Raw genomic sequence first — 13,191 nt, forward strand, 5'->3', positions numbered from 1 at the left:
AGAGCTGTTCTTATTCGGCCATCTTGCCTAAAATATTTTTAAATTGCCTTATATTTTTTGTGTTCTTGAGAGTCCTTCAGATATATTTTGCATGTTGAAGGTGTTTAATAATGATGAGGTGGGTTCAGTAGAGTAAATGACACTGAGTTGGTATTATAACTTGAAAGCAGTTGTGTGCACATTATGATAATTCCTTTTTTTATTCCTCTTTAACTATAGAGAATTAAGTTTCATATTTTGGATAGCACATATTTTATCCAGATATGAAAATATGCCTCTGTTAGGTAAATATGTTTTTACCAAGTTTTCAAAAATCACATCATAGCCTAACTCTAACCCAGACTTACATGGGGATAGGAAAATTGATTGAGTGCTTTGGAATGACTTTTTTCTGTCATTCTTTAGGTTTACAGTGTCATATCAAATACGATGTCATATCAAATATTCTTGTAGAAATTCATGATAGCTTCTTTTTTTTTAGGGACTAAAAGTTTTTAGGGATCACTTCATCTTCCTTTTTTTGTTGTTCTTTAACAGATGTTTTAATTTACTCATCTGTTTTATTTGGTTTTTTAAATAATCTTAAGCTCTTCAGTTTAGATTTTCTAAAAACTCCCCCCAAACCAGACACAAATATGAATATTAATTGTAATTATTTATTGGCTAGCAAAAGACTTGAAAACAATCTTGAAAATTGCTTATAAAAATCACACACCTATTTACAAAGTTAAGCTATGATGAAGAAATATTTACCAAAAAGAGCACTCTTAAATTTATTTTAAAACAGCATCAAATAAATGTTAGATATATTTTATGCAAGATAATGTACTACAAATGCTTGGTATAGACTAGGTACTGTGTAAACAATAATATTTTATATCTATTGAGCACTTACTATTGCCAAGTACTTTATATGCATTTTCTCACTTAATTTTTTGGAACAACCTTATAAGGTGAGTATTTTCATTATTCCTATTTTATAAATGAGGAAACTGAGACTCAGAGAAGTTATGTGACTTGCCAAAGTTCAGAGAGCTGATAAATGACAGCTGAGACTCTAGCACAGGAAGCTGTACTAGAGTTCATTCTCATGACTATTACTTATAACATCTTCCCTCCTTCCTTGATTGTCCAAAAATTATAAATAAAATATTATATATGATGTTTACAATTTGTCTGAAATTTACTTCTTGGGAACTATGTTCACTGTGAAAAAAAATTTTAAATACCAAGGTCTCTAATTTTTGTAAAACTTCATTATAATACATAAGAGGGACCCACACATTTCAACTGCCTAAAATGTGGGGACACATGATTGTGAAGTAAATGAGATATCCAGTAAGTACCTGGCTAGGTTTCACCACACGTGCCAACAGCCCTACTGGGCCACCAGATTCTGTCCCCATCCTGGCTCTTTCTGGCACCATATGGTAACAGTTTGTGTCAATTTAATTATTGGGGCTAGGCTTTTGGGTCTTGTGGCTGCTGGCATATCTAAACAGTGTCAGTGGCTCCAACAATTGCCCAGTTAGTTGGCATCCTTTCATGGGCTTGATCCAGAAAGATTGGCCACAAGAATCCTGGAGACATGGAAACCACCTCCTGTCACTGTTTTCCCAGATGGAGTCATCCCATGATCCTTTCTTCTATCTTTCACCCTCTCCTCTATAACATTGTCCCCCTCTCTTCCATAGAAGAAGATAAAGAACCTTTGCCTTAGAACTCTTAACCCCAAAATCAATTTTGAGTATAGTAGATGATCTGTTTGTTTCTATCCTCTCCCTAGTCACCTTTCCCTCTAAAATGGGAACGGACTAAGGCTTTACAAGCTTCAATGTAAAAATAAAACTTAAAAAAATTTAAAAACTTAAATGAGAAAATATGGTGAAACATCTTTGTGATATTGGGCAGGGGAAGAGATTCTCTAATTAAGACCCCAAAGTTCTGATCAGAATGAAAAATATTATTAGATTTGACTACAGTGGAATAGCAGCTCTATGTTCAGGGGAAGGAGTGATAGACAAACTGGAAAGAAAGAGGTTAGATTGAGAGAACTCACACAACAATTGGAAGCAGTAAGCAATATACAGGCTTCCTACAAATCAGCTGTGAAAACCAACAGGAAAACTAGCAAACGAAATGAACAGGCACTTTATAGATAGGGAAACTGAAGAGACAAATAAGCATATGAAAAATGTTCTAACTCACAAATAACCGTTCTGTCCTATAAATAAAATATATTCCTGTTAGGGAATAAAGTATAACATCAAATAATGTTAAATGCTGGTGAGAATGTGGAGCAATAGGACTTTAATATATGGCTGGTGAAATTGTGATCCAGCCCAGCTCCTCTGGCCAGCAAATTGTCACACCTGTTCAGGATACATATTTTCCCCTGACCCAGAACTCCCACTACTGAGTACAGCACCCCAGGTGTCACCACCGAGCCACAGAAGACAGGAGCCAAGATCTTAATCACACTGTGCTTTCTTGTAGGGAAGCCTTGGGCCAACTTAGGGTTCTTCAATAGTGGGATTAATGAATGAAATTGAGTCTGTAGAGAATACAGAAGAAACAATAATAGCCAATATTCACACAGTGCTTATGATGCATTCTAACGCATACATGTATTCATTAATAACAGCCATTTATTATTAATGTTCCCATGTTACAGGTCAAGACACAAGAGGTGTAGAGAAATCAGAATAGCCTGGCTCAGAGCAGGGGAGCCAGGTCGGCACTCTGCCCCCAATAGTCTGTGTTCCAACCACTGAAGGAATTGCAAGGGGATGGAATGTGATGAGAAGCAATCCCCAAACAGCAATTTCCATCATGTTCATATAATAGCAAGGGATGAGGAGCCCTATCAGATATCCAGCAAGATGAGACATTCAGGATGATGAGGCATCCAGGGTAGAGGGTTCTTGCTAAAAGTGAATTTTACAAGGAAATACAGATGGACTTAGGAAAAGGTTTAAGAGCCTGACTGAAGTTTGGTTAAGTGAAGAATCATTATCACATCACTATCTGTCTGTCTATCTATCTACCCATTTCTCTCTCTGTTGATCTGTCATCTACTTATCATCTATCTGTCTAATCAAAGCTGCAGAAATTTCATTGATTCCGTATTGAGTAACCTTATAGGGATCACAGAAAAAAATAACATTTCTTTATTCTTTTTCATTTCTCCCTAATCTCTCTAAGTTCCACTAATCAGAACCTCAAACCTTAATGACATTGATGTCAACTTCCTGGTATAAAATAAGGCATAAAATAAAATTTCCATGTCTTTTGTTGTTGCCCTAATGTTCCATCTTTCATGTATTTCTTTTCTTTTTTTTTTTTTTTTTGAGACAGAGTTTCACTCTCATTGCCCAGGCTGGAGTGAAAGGTGTGATCTCGGCTCACCGCAACCTCCGCCTCCTGGGTTAAAGTGATTCTCCTGCCTCAGCCTCCCGAATAGCTGGGATTACAGGCATGTGCCACCACGCCCGGCTAATTTTGTATTTTTAGTAGAGACAGGGTTTCTCCATGTTGGTCAGGGTGGTCTCGAACTCCCAACCTCAGGTGATCTGCCCGCCTCGGCCTCCAAAAGTGCTGGGATTACAGGCATGAACCACTGTGCCTAGACATCTTTCATGTATTTCTGAGTATATTTGTACCATTTTCAAATACAGTCCTGCACTGCATAATGACATTTTGGTCAACAACAGTCCACAGATAAGACAGTGGCCCCATAAGATTATAATGGAACTATCACATATAGCAACATCACTACAACATCTGTTGTAATGTCACAGTGCTATGCATTACTTACATGTTTGTGGTGATGTGGGTGTGAACATACAATTATGTATGGTGCATAATGCTTGATGAAAATAACACATGATGATGTTAATGTGCTATGTATTTACTATTCTACAGTTTTTATTGTCATTTTAGAGTATATGCTTACTACTTTTTTTTTTTTTAAGCTAACTGTGAAACAACCTCAGGCAGGTCCTTCAGGAGGTTTCCAGAAGAAGGCATTATTATCATAGGAGACGACAACTCCATTGTCACGGGACGTCAGGGACCCTGAATGGAGGGACCGGCTGGAGCCATGACAGAGGAACATAAATTGTGAAGATTTCATTTTAATATGGACATTTATCAGTTTCCAAATAATACTTTTATAATTTCTCATGTGTGTCTTTACTTTTATCTGTTAATCGTGTTATCTTCGTAAGCTGAGGATGTACGTCGCCTCAGGACCACTGTGATAATTGTGTTAACTGTGCAAATTGATTGTCAAACGTGTGTTTGAACAATATGAAGTCAGTGCACCTTGAAAAAGAACAGAATAACAGTGATTTTTAGGGAACAAGGGAAGACAACCATAAAGTCTGACTGCCTGTGGGGTTGGGCAAAAAGAGCCATATTTTTCTACTTGCAGAGAGCCTATAAACGGATGTACAAGTAGGAGAAATATCACTAAATTCTTTTCCTAGCAAGGAATATTAATATTAATACCCTGGGAAAGGAATGCATTCCTGGGGGGAGGTCTATAAATGGCCACCCTGGGAGTGTCTGTCTTATGTGGTTGAGATAAGGACTGAGATACACCCTGGGTCTCCTGCAGCAACCTCAGGCTTACTAGCGTGGAGAAAAACTCCGCCCTGGTAAATCTGTGGTCAGACCAATTTTCTGCTCTCGAACCCTGTTTTCTGTTGGTCAAGATGTTTATCAAGACAATACATACGCCGCTGAACATAGACCCTTATCAGTAGTTCTGCTTTCTGCCCTTTGAAGCATGTGATCTTTGTACCTATTCTCTGTTCTTACACCCCCTCCCCTTTTGTAACCGTTAATAAAAAACTTGCTGGTTTGAGGCTCAGGTGGGCATCACGGTCCTACCTATATGTGATGTCACCCTCGGCAGCCCAGCTGTAAAATTCCTCTCTTTGTACTTTTTATTTCTCAGCCGGCTGACACTTATGGAAAATAGAAAGAACCTATGCTGAAATATTGGGGGCAGGTTCCCCCATTACTCTGCATGTTACTGCCCCTGAAGACCTTCCAGTGGGACAAGATGTGGAGGTGGAGGACAGTGATATTGATGATCCTGACCCTGTTTGTGTTTGTGTCTTGGTTTCATAAAAAAGTTTTAAAAGTAAAATAAAAAAATAATAGAAAAAAGCTTGTAGAATAAGGTTATAAAGAAATAAAATATTTTTGTACAGCTATATAATTTGTGTGGTTTTTTGTTTGTTTATTTGTTTGAGACAGGGTCTCATTCTGTCACCCAGACTGGGGTGCAGTGGCACAATCACAACTCACTGCAGCCTCGACCTCCTGGGGCCCAGGGATCCTCCCGCCTCAGAAAGACACCAGTCCTCCAGGTAGACATCAGGTCCCAGGTGGACACTGGACTCAACGTGTACATCAGGTGCCGAGCTGACAACCAGGTCCCAAATAGACAGCAAGGCCCTTGGTGGACAGCAGGCCCATGTTGAATACCAGACTTATGTAGACATCTACCATGCCTTAGGTAGATACATAGGCTCCAGGTGGACATTAGACACACAGTCCCCAGGTGATCATCAGGACCCAGGTGAAAACTCGGGCCTTAGGTGCATATCAGGCCTTAAGTGGACACCCAAGCCCCAGATTGATCCCCAGGTCCGAGGTGATTACCAGGCCCCAGGTGGACACCAGGCCTTAGGTGAACAACAGGACCCAGTAGGCCATCAGGCCCCAGCTGGATACCAGTCTCCAGGTGAACACAAGGTCCCAAGTGGGACATAAGCCCAAGGCAGACATCAGGCCCCAGGTGGACACACAAACCCCAGGTGGAAATCAGGCCTGAGGAGAACATCTGACCCTTGGTGGACATCAGGTGCAGGTGTACAAGCACGCCCTGGGTGGACATAACTATGTATAGGTAAGGAGTTGACCTGGGGGGAGCGTGAACAGTCAGCACCTCAGTGTGGTCCTGAGCAGGTCTTGTGGAAGGAAGGGGGCAAGAGGACGGAAACTTAAGCGACCTCACTTCCTTGATGACAGACCCTAACAGAAGAAGATAACTCTGGTAACCAGTCGCCCATATCTTAGAGTCAGCCCTGTAGCCAGCTCACTTGGTGGGAGTCGCTCAGGAGAGGAAGCTGTTCTCATGCCGCATCCCCACATCTCGAGGCTCCTGCTTCAGGAATGGCAGGAGTGAGAGCCTTTTCTGACGATGCCGATGAAGGCTCATCCCTCACCCCAGACACCTCTGGCCGTTTGACTGAAGGCGCCCCAGGTACCTTACGGCAGGCCTCACTAGCGATCCCATCAGGGCCTCATCTGCACATTGTCCTTGTCCTCATCTGGCTGGAGCTTCTGGATCCCCTCGAGGCACAGGCACATGTGAGATGGCTTGCAGTCTGGAAGACTTTCTGGGGGTGGTATTTTCAGGCTGAATTCCTTTAAATTCAATGAGGTTGTTTTTGTGTTTGGAAATTCCACTGGAAAGTGACTGATGTTTGTGACCCTTTCTCCTTTTTCAGCTCCTGCTCCATATGCAGCAGTACAGGAACTTCCAGCAATACAGGAACTTCTAGCACTGTTAAGCCAGAGCCAGCACCAGGGGAAGAGCGCCTTCAGGGACAGTGCTGGAGCTAGAGGAAGCTCCACAGCCCTCTTGCCGCTGCCCTGGTACAGCCAAGGACCAGCCCAATGAGGAGCTGCCTGACATCATGGCACCTACTGTAGCCACTGGCCTCAGCCCTGGATCTGAAAGTGTGGCTGGAGCTAGAGGTGGCAGAGAGTGGCTGGCCAACATGGCCCCAGCCAGCAGCTCCCACACTGCTCCTGGTCCTGGGTACAGTGGGAGTCATGGAGGTGGAGGCCAGGGTGTGCAGCCTGGGCTCCTCTGCCTCGCTGGAGAGAGGCTTATCTCATTAAGCAGAGCTGTTGCTGTGCTCCTGCAGGACCTGCTTGGGCTACTGCTGCTGGGGGTGTATATCTGCCTGCAAAAAGTGCTACAGAGCAGGAAAAGGAGCCTGCGAAGAGATGTTCCAGCAGCTCCTCCTGCTCCCAGAGGTGGTCTCTTCCTCCAGGCATGGACGTCTGTCCTCAACTGGGCATCTGGGCTGTTTGCCCCTGATATGCTGCCAAGGATGGGATCTTCTTGACAGGTGGGCAGGGGATGTAGGGGCCAGGGGGGCATCTCCAAAAGGTATAGGAACTGAAGCTTCCAAATTCAGCACTTGTGCCCTGGGGTCTCCATGCCGCCACCTGCCCTAAGATTTATTCATAATATCAGAATTACAAGTTTATAAAATGACATTTTAATGAAGTTTGACTTTTTGAAACTTCATGCCTTCTTAACTCATGTCAGATGGTATTTTTGAGGCTATCCTGAAAATCTCTGATAGTTGTGTGTTTTTGTTGTGGTTGTTTGTGTGACTGAATTACTATCGAATCAACTGTTATTGGAAACCTTTCAGGTATGGCTTTTAGAAGACCTTGACCTACTTTTGCCTGTTTTGACTGTCTGGTTTATTGTGAAAAAAGGGATCATGTAGGTTCATTTCTCCAGCAGACCAATCACCTTTTGCCATCAAAGATTCGGCATTAGAGTTTCCACAAATTATGTGTACAAGTTGACATGTTGGCACTTTAGCTAATCTGGGGGCCAAAACAGAATGTCATAGACTAGGTAGCATAGAAACAAATTTGTTTCTCACAGTTCTGGAGATGGTAAAACCCAAGCTCAAGTGGTCAGCAGATTCTGTGTCTGGTGTGGGCTGGCTTCCTGGTTCATAGACAGTCATGTTTCTACTGTGTCCTCACATGACAGAAGAGATGAAGGAGCTCTCTGTGGTCCTTTGATAGGGGCATGAATCTCATTCATGGAGTCTCTGCCTTCATGACCTAATCACCTCCCAAGGCCCCACCTCCAAATACTATCGTATAGGGTATGAGATTTCAACACATGAATTTGAGTTTATAGTATCAGGTCATCCTGATCCACATGCACTCACAGGAAATCTATAATCTTCTATAATTATTTGCTGGTCCCTTCTGGGTTTAGGATTTTCTTTTTCTTTTAGAAAAATGATCTTTTATGTGATCCATGATTTATTCATAGAAAAGCACTGTGAGTTCACACACTTGCCAAAAAAGGGCAATTGTGATACAGAAATGAGAGTGGCTTCTCTCTCTCTCTTTTTTAACCAACACATTGGGCTGAGACATTGTAGGGGCCCTTGGCTGGATGGCAAGACTTGAGGAGCCACAAACGGTTAACACAACTTCTTGGTCATTTTGGAGTAAAAAAGGTGACAGTTTGCCAAAGAAGAAAAAGTAAAGCAGATGGAGAAGTTCTTAGGTTGCATTCCAGCTATACCACCTCTTCTTTATCACACCCCACCCCCAATTCAGGAACGAAGACATGAAACAGTAAACACCAAGACACTGGTATCCAACTGACTCTTCTGAGTGCCCTTGTTACCTCCTACAACAATTCCAGACTGAGCATAGGGGTCAGAAAGGTAGCAGGAACATGATGATACACTGTGGAGGTCAGCCAGGGCGAAGACAGGGCTGCACACTGGGGCTAGAAATTAGTCAGGAAGGGAGAGGCTAAGTGCAGACCAGCCCTAGCCTCCAAGTCAGCGAGCAATGAGACTGTGGCAAAAGCAGGCAGAGGAAGACTGAGACAGAAAGGCAGGGGAAGAAAGTAAGTACAGGGTGAGAAGAGAACTGTGCACCTAAAGCATCTAATCTGATGGCAGATGGAGACTGGTGCTTAGAAGCTCGTTTGGTGAGAGAATGAATAGAGGAGGCACAGAGATGGGGAAAAAACGTTTAGGTGGTGAGAGAGATTTAAGAGGAATGGGGAAGAGAAATCTGGCAAAAAGAAAGGACACATTCATGGACAAATGTTTCAGTGTCCTTGGCCTGACCTGATCCTACCTGGGGACCCAGTCTGCCCTGGCGGTGAGCTATCTGCTTCCTCAGGCAAAGCGCTCTCGCACCAGCAGCATCAGCTTTTTCTTGTCTTTGTAGATCTATTTGAGGTTGTCGATGAACTGGGAAAATTGCAGGTGGTCATCCTGGGGCAGCAGGAAGGTCTCCAGAGCCTTGCTTAGAAATTCAATGAACTTTCCATAGTGGCGAGAGCTGATGTGTGTTAGGCATGAGTGTGTAGTGTTGACATAAGTATTGATGGTGTCATCAGCATCATTGGCAACTGGCACAATGGAGATTTGTCAATGGACATGAACTTTCCAGAGCTACAGAGGCCTGGGGTGCCAGCCAAGCCAGGTGCAGTCACTGTGCAGTGTCGCACACAGGATGTCTGGAAGCACTATGGCACAGTGCACACTCTTCATCACCAGGGGGATGAGAGCTGGCAGCTCATTCTTGCCCAGAGAGTGGCTGAGGGCACAAGTTCAGAGCACATCATTGATGGCTGTGTGGCTGTGTGGCTGTGTGGGTATCCTGCTTGTAAGCCAGGTTAAGATGGCTCATGGCCAATAAGGCCAGCTTGAAGGTATGGAGCGGGTAGCCACGGAGCCCCATGTAGCGGGTGATGGTGAACAGCTGTGAATGGCTCATGCCATCAGCTTCAGCATCAGTGGCAATCTGGTAGGCTGCCTCAAAGGCAATGTGGTCTTCCTCACAGAATGTAAGGGCTAACAGGGGCACAGTTCTGTGGATGCTTCATAGCACATTGCAGGGCCAGTGTGTGAGCACACCTAGCCACTTCCTCCCGCTGTGGATAGTCAAGACTGAGGCAAGGATAGTGGTGTAGGATACAGCTGTGGTAGCTACAATACTAGTAGCCTCAACAGAAGTGAAAAGTGTGTACCAGCTTTGCAAGATGATCACCAGGGCCCGCACACATGTCAGGGAGAGCCTGAGCTCAGCCATGCCATCTGGGTCCTGATTCAGGTCTGCCCAGATTATCATTTGGAGTTTGAACTTGGCCTGCATAGATGAGTTCTCCCCCGTCCTCAGCAACTTTGAGATGATCTGAGGCAAACCAGGGAAAGGGGAGCATCCCAGATGGTCAGGCCCTGTTTGAGGTCTCTTGCTAACCCTTCCTTCCCCGGTCAGAAGGTTGAAGGTTTCTTCAGGTGCTGTTAGCCTCTCACAAGGATGGAGCAGTGGAGCCTGTGGTTTGCTTGCCCCCAGGCCAGGGTTGGAGATCTGCCAGGGGTTCTAGCTGAAGTGAGGCCTCTCAGGGTAGAGTCTTGTGCTGGGGCTTTGGGCTTTAGAAAGGGTCCTGAGCCTCCAAGTTGTCTGGGGTTTCTCACAGGCATGGACAGGGATGGGGAGCAAACCACCTGGCCCACTACCTCCCAAGGGAGCACTTGAGTATTGGCAGCTGAAAATTCACTCTCTTAGATATGTCTCTGATGAGAGGGTCAAAGTTCTGCTGACATCAGGATATGGTTCAAGCAGTGAGAACAGGGCTTGGGCTGGCTGAACAGAGGTCATCTTCTCCTACCAGCAGCCCCATCCTTTCTTAGGCCATTAGGAATAGGAATATGAAAGCTCTAAGGATTCATTGTCCCATCCCAAGAGTAGGGCCTAGAAATTCCTTTCTCCTGGTTGTAGACGGAGGTGGGAGAATCACCCACTTCTGTAGCACAGGTCACCAACCACAGTACCATCTCCTGGCATCTCCAGTTAAGGATTGATAAGGTTATCTGCATCACCTGTAACCCAAGTCCCAGGGCCATGTTGAGCAGGGTGCTGTCAGTACTACTGTCAGTGGGAATAGCAATCTTAAATGCATTGGGGCCAATTTGAAGATGAGGAAGGAAGAATGAATGTGCTTTGATTCTGTATTGCTTCCAGAATTGTTCAGACTCTCAGTGTCTCTTTTGGCAGCAGTCAGCATGGCAGAGGCCAGTTCACACTGCTGTGATACTGTATGGTGAGGGTGGGATGTGTCACCTACAAAAGCTGAGTTTTCTTTCTTTCATTTTTTTCTTTTTTTTTGAGATGGAGTTTCGCTCTTGTTGCCCAGGCTGAAGTGCAATGGTATGATCTCAGCTCACTGCAGCCTCCACCTCCTGGGTTCAAGTGATTCTCCTGCCTCAGCCTCCCGAGTAACTGGGATTACAGGCATCTGCTACCACACCTGGCTAATTTATTTTGTATTTTTAGTAGAGGTGGGGTTCCTCCATGTTGGCCAGGCTGGTCTTGAACTCCTGGCCTTAGATGATCCACCCACCTCAGCCTCCCAAAGTGCTGGGATTATAGGCATGAAGCCACCGTGCCCGGCCAGAAGCTGAGTTTTCTAAAACAGGTAACCTCATGGCACGTAAGGCTAATTTATAGGACAGGTCTGGATCATGAGACAGCAGAGCTGAGAACAAATACTTGGCAAAGGTATGTATGCATGGGAACACTCTTTTAGTGGATGACTTCTCCCAGACCGCTGAAAGGGCCCCCTTCCAGCAGTAAGATACACTGTTTGCAGTGTTTGCACTAGCTCATCGTCATGCTGCAGCTCTTGGAGTTGGCTTAGGAGCTGCTCTTCATTATAGGACACCTTGTCCTGTGCGTAGAGGTCTTCAGGCATTATCCTCTGTTGACCCAGGTCCATCAACGCAACTTCCAGGGCCAATGACAGGTAGGACTTACTACTGTTTGGGGAGCCTGCAGCCACAGGTACATGTCGGTACACAGGGGGTCTGCTTTCATTCATATCTGACATCTCCAGATAGCCGTCAGCATTCAGGCAGCAGGCCTCAGTCAAAGTGAGAAACAGGCAGCCAATGGGATCGGGGGTGGCCCACCTGGCCCTCCAGGTTTGTGATGGTTGTGGTTCCTCTCTGCAACAATTCTTTCTTCTGATGCTTGTAGATTTCCAGTTGCCGCTGTTGCTGCAGCTTCGGAGTATTAATAATGGTCACTGTGAGTCTGAGGGCCTCTTTTGGATAACCATGCGAATGTAGGGCATCAGCCTGAGCACAGGCTGTAGGCACATGCTCAAGGCACAGTGGCTGACTTGGGGAATTAAAGAGTACTCTTTCACTTTTCTGCTGGCAGGCAGGAGCTGTGTAAACATCACTGCTGATTATTCGCTGTAGGTGGATATCCTGTCAGTGTAATACATGGCCCTCAATGGCCCTTGTGAATATCGTTCGTCTTGGTCTGGATAAGGAGTCTGGGCTGTGAATGGCATTCTGGGGAGGTGCACTGGTGATGTTGGACAGCTCATGTCCATAGTTTCCATCCTCCAGGGGACAGACATCCAGGTCGCTCCACTTCTGCAGCTGCTGCAGCCAGCAGGATTTCTCCTCCAGTTTGCAGTGTGGATTTAAAATTATGCACACCCATAAAGCCCCTAGCTCATGCCAGAGTTGCCTGAACTTGCCTGTCAGGCTTGTTCCTTGCTGACTCCAGAGTGTGAGTCATGGGTCAGCCATAAACTGCTCAGTTATTAGCATCAGTATCCTTGCTCCATTGGAATCTCTCATCCACAGCATTTCTTGAACCTTGGCAAATACTGAGTTGAGTTGCTTTCCAGAGCCATACTAAGCCCCCTGGGAAAGAAAAACTTCACTTGTTCTTTCACCTCTTCTTCATCCAAATGCCAATAGTTCTCATTGTCAATGCTCGCCCCAGCTGTGGGGTCAGGAGCACTGTTCACTTGGTTGATTTCTGAGTTGGAGGATAGAATCTCATCTGCCAGTTTCTGTGCAGTAGGAAGAACTTCAGTGTGGTGGTGTGCCGTGATTAAATATTCAATGAACTTTTGTAGCTGGTCCCTATTCATCTGGAAAAGGGTTTCAGAGACAGGAAGACACAAGTTTTTCTCTTCTTAAAAATTAGGAAATAAACAAAAAGTATATTTTCTTTTATTAAAAACTGAGTTTAAAATAATTATGATGCTCATGAATACTTATATTTTCCCTTATAGTCTTTATATATTTAAATACTTTGACGGCTTTTTATTTTTATCACCATTACACATGGTTAACTTGTTCACTTGAAAAGAAGAATGGGAAAAAGTTGCTGTCCTGGAGAACATTCTTTCCACTTCTGCATAACCCACATTTAACTTCTAAAACATTAATTACATTTGCAGTGAGGCAAACAGAAAGTGTTAGAAGGGCAGTCAAACCTCATGTATTAGGGATAAGCTGGTGGCCTTTGAGTACAGAGAATGCACAATTATGCTGTCCATTGCATATTATTTTTCAT

The 13,191-nt window shown here is 44.4% G+C and overlaps 1 protein-coding gene and 2 pseudogenes across 3 annotated transcripts in view; 2 read left to right on the plus strand and 1 right to left on the minus strand.

Annotated features, from left to right (window-relative positions):
• The window catches only part of C3H4orf33 (chromosome 3 C4orf33 homolog), a 38,743-nt gene extending 33,513 nt beyond the window's left edge, over nucleotides 1-5,230 (plus strand). For all 3 annotated transcript variants that reach the window (XR_008524761.2, XR_008524763.2, XR_008524762.2), the window contains exon 7: nucleotides 3,975-5,230. The gene's annotated coding sequence lies outside the window, so the exon portion shown is untranslated. The remainder of the gene's footprint in view (nucleotides 1-3,974) is intronic.
• Nucleotides 5,231-6,189: 959 nt separating this feature from the next.
• On the plus strand, nucleotides 6,190-7,126 carry LOC100460757 (uncharacterized protein C2orf27A-like; annotated as a pseudogene).
• A 1,855-nt stretch (nucleotides 7,127-8,981) lies between these two features.
• Nucleotides 8,982-12,784, minus strand: LOC100438463 (zinc finger SWIM domain-containing protein 5-like; annotated as a pseudogene).
• Between the last annotated feature and the right edge of the window lie 407 nt (nucleotides 12,785-13,191).

Source organism: Pongo abelii, chromosome 3, assembly GCF_028885655.2.
Source record: "Pongo abelii isolate AG06213 chromosome 3, NHGRI_mPonAbe1-v2.0_pri, whole genome shotgun sequence".
In the NCBI taxonomy this organism is placed as follows: domain Eukaryota; kingdom Metazoa; phylum Chordata; class Mammalia; order Primates; family Hominidae; genus Pongo; species Pongo abelii.